Source organism: Oratosquilla oratoria, chromosome 27 (genome assembly GCF_046742065.1).
Source record: "Oratosquilla oratoria isolate Oo_2021 chromosome 27, ASM4674206v1, whole genome shotgun sequence".
Classification (NCBI taxonomy): domain Eukaryota; kingdom Metazoa; phylum Arthropoda; class Malacostraca; order Stomatopoda; family Squillidae; genus Oratosquilla; species Oratosquilla oratoria.
The window spans coordinates 46,157,608-46,164,842 of NC_134803.1; positions in this window are offsets into that span (position 1 = coordinate 46,157,608).

A 7,235-nucleotide genomic window follows, 5' to 3' on the forward strand; every position below is an offset into this window, starting at 1 on the left:
TCTGCTCTTTCTGAAATAAGAATAATGTCATCCGCAAACCTTAGGTGGTTCAAATATCTTTACAATCTGTTCGTTTATACCCTGTTTGAGTAGCGAGTTTAGTATTGCTATTTGTTCTACCAAGTCAAAGGCTTTCTCGTAATCTACAAAAGCTAAACACAAAGGTATACTGTATTCTATCGTTTTCTCGATTAGTTGATTTATCGCCTGCAAATGGTCTAAAGTCGAATATCCGCTCCTAAAGCCTGCCTGTTCTCTCGGTTGTTTTCCATCTAAAACTTTACATAGTCTATTTGTAAGGATCTTGAGGATACTTTATATACGTTTGATAGCAAGCTAATCGGTCGATAGTTACTAAGGTCCTTCTGGTCTCCTTTTTTATGAAGCAAAATCACTATAGCACTGCACCACGTTCATTCCTAAATCCATGTTCTCACAGCCGAGCTCCCAGGTAGGCACCCTCCATCCGAGGACTCTCTCCCCCCTCCCCGCCATGAATATGGTGTCCTCAAGCTCTCTGACACATGCGAGCGTATTCGCACGGTTTCGCAAGCACGATGACACATTTTCTTGCAAGCGCGCCCGCATGCATGCATGGGCTCGGGCGCGCGCTGTCACTCACTCCCCGGCCCACGCGTCCCCAATTTCTCCGGTCTAATCACTTGGACATCCGACTGTCAGCTGTTTCTGTCGCGGCGCCAACGAAGCCCTTCTCGTTCGTCAGCCTCTGCTGGGTGTCTCCTTCCGTCTCCCTCACTCATTTACTTCCTCTCGTCTACTTCTGAATCAGGCGTTGTCGCTTTTTTTTTTTTTTTTTTTTGGGGGGGGGGTTATGGAATGCTCTTGCCTACTTCTAGATAATCTAATCTTATCCCCTACCTCTAGTCCCTCACCCCCACTTAGTTTTTTTTTTCTAACCTCCTAGACATCACTTCAATAGTGACTAAAATTGTCTAGTATTTACCAATATATATATATATATATATATATATATATATATATATATATATATATATATATATACGATATGTGTGTGTGTGTGTGTGTGTGTGTGTGTGTGTGTGTGTGTGTGTGTGTGTGTGTGTGTGTGTGTGTGTGTGTGTGTGTGTGTGTGTGTGTAAATATATATATATATATATATATATATATATATATATATATATATATATGTATATAAATATATATACACATATTTTCTTTAGGAAGCTCCCTTAATCGTTAAGAGGTCCCCTGGAGCCGTTTGGTTCCATTCTTCAACTTCATTAAACCTTTCTTAGACCTGACAGAGGCATTTGACTAGGTGGGACTGCGAAATCCTTGTGGGTCATTTCGCTCAGTCTTTTAAAGCCCTTCGCCACTTAAGGGTTTGAACGTGGCTGAATGAAATCGCATGAGGTCGTTACCGATTTTTAATTTCCATTAGAATGATTTTGAAGAAAAAAAAATGAAATAGAGAAGTATTTACTTCTTAAGAATATTCTCAATAAAATAATACCTAAACCACAACATTGATATTCCCTATTCTAAAACATAAAATAACCAGAGCTGGGCACTTGCGTTACTGCGCTAGTAACGCACTACCTGTCCGGTGGTAACGCGTCCAGCTCTGGTATTTTTGAAGATTTTGCTATACCAAGTGACACAATGTTATCATCTGAAGAACTGTTCTCTGAACGAACAAAATCTCGATAGATCCTAGCCAGGTCTTCCCTTTTTATAATTTCCTTCTTTTCTATTTCTGTATATTCCAAACAACAGCAAAGAAGCCTAAAAAGGAACATAAATAAATCACCTGCTGAGAGCTTCTCCGAAACGAAAAGAACGAAGAACAGGAACAATTTGAAGTCGAGTGTCGAGGGGGAGGGGCGTGGCTCCTGACCCCCCACCCCACTCGAACCCATTTCGAAAAATTTCGAACTCATAGGTCGGTGTCACACGGCCCGGCGTCGCCAATGCGTCTTGTTGTTGGCGACCTAAAAAAAAATATGATAATGATAAATGAAAAAACAAATTAATTAATTAATAAAAAATAAAATAAAATAAAATAAAATAATAAAATAGAATAAAATAAAATAAAATAAAATAAAATAATAAAGTAAAATAAAATAAAATAAAATAAAAAATAAAAAATGAAATAAAAAGTAAAATAAAAAAAATGATAAAAATAGAATAGAATAAAATAGAATAAAACAAAATAAATAATAAATAAAGAAATAAAGAAATAGAATAGAATAAAATTTAATAAAGCAAATTTTCCCTTACGAGTCACTAGACTCGAAAGGTTGTGAGAGTATCTTAACCAAGGAGAGATGATGGTCGTTATATAAAATTTTGGTTGTCGCCAGGTAACTTTATCAAGTTAATCTAAATTACAGACATGATCTGGCCCCATCCGGCCCCGCCGCATAGTGTGACACCGGCATTAGACAGATGAGGAAAGTGTGGAAGAAAGCCTCTCCTCTGGTCCGCGGAAGTGCCACGTCAGACATTAAGATTACATACGATCAGCGGCACTCACGGTGGTATTCTTAAAAAAAAAAAAAAAAAAAAAAAAAATCCTTATATAAATCTTATATAAATCCATGGAAGGGAAAGACTTATACAAGGAAAGATTTTTTTAAGAATACTACCGTAAGAATCTTACGGTGGTATTCTTTGAAAAATATTTCCTTATATAAATCTTTTCCTTCCAAGGATTATGTAAGATTTATATAAGGATTTTTCTTTTAAGAATACCACCATAAGAATCTTACGGTAGTATTCTAAAAAAAAATCCTTATTTAAATATTTCCCTTCCAAGGATTTATATAAGATTTATATAAGGAAAGATTTTTTTAAGAATACCACCTTAAGAATCTTACGGTAGTATTCTTAAAAAAAATCTTTCCTCATATAAATCTTTCCATTCTAAGTATTTATATAAGATTTATATAAAGAAAGAATTTTTAAGAATACCACCATAAGAATCTTACGGTGGTATTCTTTAAAAAAAATCTTTCCTTACATAAATTTTCCCTCTCAAGGATTTATATAAGATTCATATAAGGATTTTTTTTAATACCACCGTCCCTTTCAAGGATTTATATAAGATTTATATAAGGATTTTTTTTTTTTGCCGATGGAGTGCTGTAGGAAGGGCATGAAGGATCCCAACAGAACAAAAGACTTGAAACCGCATTTTTAAACCTCTCGTGGGCCATAGGAGAACTCTTTCTACTGTCAGAAAGTATAATCTTACCTTATTTTCTCCATAAGTTTATCTGGCTTACTGGCTTCTCTATAAAGTCGAACAGTATTTTCATAAGTATTGATAATGAAGTTCGTCAAAGAAATACTTCTTATGATAGGAAGAGTCCGACAGAACTGATGAAAGGTTTTAAAAGTACGACCTTTACTGCCCAACTGTACGGAGTTAGATGTGTCTCACAAAGCTAAACAGAATGCCATCGAAGAGCCAAAACTGTTCCTGCAAAGTTCTGCTGAGACCTCTACTTCGCTTCTTCATTACATCTTTTCGTTCCTTTTGGGCATTTCCCCACTTTCAAGTCCGTCTCCACTAACTTCATCTTCAATAGATTTTGAAAATGGTCCGGGCACCTATCTCGCTGAGATTAGGTCAATTGCTGCTAAAATAAATAATTATATAGATAAAATAGAAAAATAAGATAATTAAATTTCAATAATATCTTTAGGTCACATCACCAGGTCATGTGAGATCACGTTTATGTTAGTTCACATCACTAAGTCACGTAGACCCAGGCGGGCAAGGTCACACGAGGTCACGGTCTCCGTGGATAAGGTCAGCGTCGGAGCCTGATTCTGGTGTATTATCGGAAGCGGATCTGACCTCGCCCCTCCCTCCTTATCGAAGGGTCATTTGTCGCGCTGGACGGCTGTCCTCCTCGAAGGAGGAAGGAGGACTGGAGGAGGAGGAGGGTTGTTGTGCCCAGAAGGATTTCGTCTCGATGAGAACGAAGTTTGTGAGGATTTTGGGCTGAGGAACAGGGTTGCTTGTGGAACACGGGACGGTGGGTTATGTACAGATGCAATGGAGGTTAAGCATGGGTTGGTGAAAGTATAGTATGTGGCCTACCTTTCGGATGTGGCCTACGAATTTTTTTCTTTGGTATAATATGTGGCCCACGATTTTTTTTTCTTTGGTATAATATGTGGCCTACCTTTCCAATTATGTTAGGTTAAGTTAGGTTAGATTGGGTACCTAGCCTAACCTAACCTAGCCTATCCTAATCTATCCTATCCTAACCTAACCTAGCCTAACCTAACCTAACCTAACCTAACCTAGCCTATCCTAACCTATCCTAACCTATCCTAACCTAACCTAACCTAACCTTATTTCATTTTTTTCCTGAGGTAGGACACATTAAAATAGGATAGGTCACATACTATACCGGCACCCATGGATTTTGGGACGTGTGCAGGTTTAATACAGTGGAGATGGGTCGGTATTCGGAGAAAATATTGCGTTCTTGCGATCAGGCGTGTGGGTGTGGATGTGGGTGTGGGTGTAGGTGTAGGTGTAGGTGTGGGTGTGGCTGGAAAAGGGCGTGAAGTTGAGAGGTGGGTGGAAAGTGTCTGGGTGTGCTAAGGGAGGATGCCCCAATGCATTGACACACAATCCAGCGAAAAAGACGATAAAAAATTTACACATCCCTTTGGGTCAAACACGAGCACTTTCCTATTCTGTGCCAAATAAGGGACTAAACACAATAAAGCAAATTGTTCCTAAACAAGTTGAAGAATGGGTCAAACAAGAAGTCTCCAAAGGTTGGCTAAATCTGAACAAAAGAATGAAGAGGATGCTGGTTATTATACAAAAATAAGGCTGCCTAAATCAATTGATTTCATCTTTATTTTATTTTTTTTTTATTTTTTTTTACAACTCCACTGCAGGACCACCGGCCTATCCACTAGGAAAATAATCTGGAAGCTCTGTACCTCATCATGGTTGCTTCATCCGGGTTAGTATGAAGACGGAGGAAGGGATAAACGAAGAAGCAAAGGTGGAAGAGGAAATGGGGAAAATAAAGAGGACAGGAGACAAAAGGAAAGAGTGAAGATGAGGCGAGAATGGGTGCAGAGAGAGAGAGAGAGAAATGAAGAGATGGAGAGATGAATGGCCATTGACAAGATGAAATGGTTGTGGATCTGCTCTCCCTCCCCCCCCTCTCTCTCTCTCTCTCTCTCTCTCTCTCTCTCTCTCTCTCTCTCTCTCTCTCTCTCTCTCTCTCATTCACTCACTCACATGCACACTCACACACACATACTCACACTCACTCACTCACACACACACACACACACACACACACACACACACACACACACACACGCACACACGCACACACGCACACACACACACACACGCACACACGCACACACACACACACACACGCACACACGCACACACACACACACACACACACACACACACACACACACACACACACACACACACACACACACACACACACACACACACACACACACACACAGAGTTTTAACTTCTACCATAGCTCCTTTGGGTAACTGTTCCCCTTCAACCCCTCTTCTACCAACTCTCTAATTACTCCTTCTCTTCGGCACTCTCTTAACCCCAAGGATAGAAGCGCTGGTTACAGATGACAACAGTATATCTACGACTCTGTGCAAGATGTCTACAAAAACCCTAAAAAATAACGTAGATTCAGGGGTGGTTTGATACAGGTTTTTGAGATTCTAAAGGGAATTGATAACATCAAAAGTGACGAAATTTTCACACTGAATGCGAATTAATCAACAAATAATGATCTCAAACTGTCAGGAAGTAGATTTAATTTGGAAGTGGGTAGAAATAACTTCGCTAATCGTGTAGTTAATGAATGGAATAAACTTCTTGCTGAGGCAGTGTAATGTAGTATAGTTCAAAGTTTTAAAATTAATTTAGATAAACACCTAAGTAATATGCTGTAGTGCCCACCATTTACTTTATCTTATTTTATTTATTGGTTTATTGTTATTTACCTATATATCATTATCATTGTTTCTTTTTTATTTATCGATTCATTATCTATTATAATATATTGTTATCTGCTTATTTACTATTATCTATTATCTATATCTTTGTTTATTATTTATTATTATCTGTGGATGTGCTGTGTCTTGCGACACTGCTTCTGACCCAGGACAATGGACAGGATGCAGGGATGACCCGTCATCCAGGAGGTGCCAAGATAAGAGGGAGGGAGGAGGGTGGAGGGGAGTGGAATATATAGGAAATGGAATGGGTGGGAGTAGTTTCTATGCCTTTTTCTTTTTGGCTACCCCCCGTGTAAGGGGGAAAAAGCCTTTGGTATATGTATGTTTATTTTTTTCGCATCCGAACTAATTATGTACCAAAAGGTCTCCTGTTGGCAGACTCTTCCTCTGTAATCCTTTGTAGAAGGAGATTCGCCTAGGATCCGGCCAAGACAGAAACGACTCGAATAGTGTTAAAGACCGAGGGTGGGGGGTGGGGGGGAACCCATAATGGAGAAGCAGACTTATAGCTACAGGTTGTGATGGGGAGCGAACTAAAGTGAGCCACTTGGAAAAAGGGTGTGCCCTGGAGTGGAAGGGAGAGGAGGAGGGAGAGGAGGAGGGAGAGGAGAGGGAGAGGAAGGGGAGCTGTTAATGAGGTGCAAGTTTGACACGGAAAATGTCAAGGTGGCGAGAGTGTTGGAAGCCGAAATTTACTTAGTGTTGTTCTGTTGAAAGGGTGGGTATGCTGTGTGTGGCATATAAAACGTGTGATTTATTTGCAGCATGATGCTGTATGCTGTGAAAGGGTGGATATGCTATGTGTGGCGCATAAAACGTGTGATCTCTTTGCAGCATGATGTTGTATGCTGTGAAATGGTGGGTATGCAGTGTGTGTAACCTATGTGTTTTCCTTGCAGCATAATGATGCATTCTCACACTTGATACCCACATCAAATCTTCCCAATGAAATAGGCTTAGTCATATCATAATATTCTAAAATGTACCTACCAGGATGTAAGCAGTAGTACTTTATACTATAGTTTCCTATATACAGTACAACTGAACCCACAGTTTTATTCTATAGTTTGATATTCTGAAATCTATTTTCATAAATTGTTACAAGCTGCCGTGCCATATCACCGAATTCTACGGGAGATACAGTATATTGTATTATACAGTTGGTATATTGTATTGCGTTCAGTGATATTGAGGCTGGAATG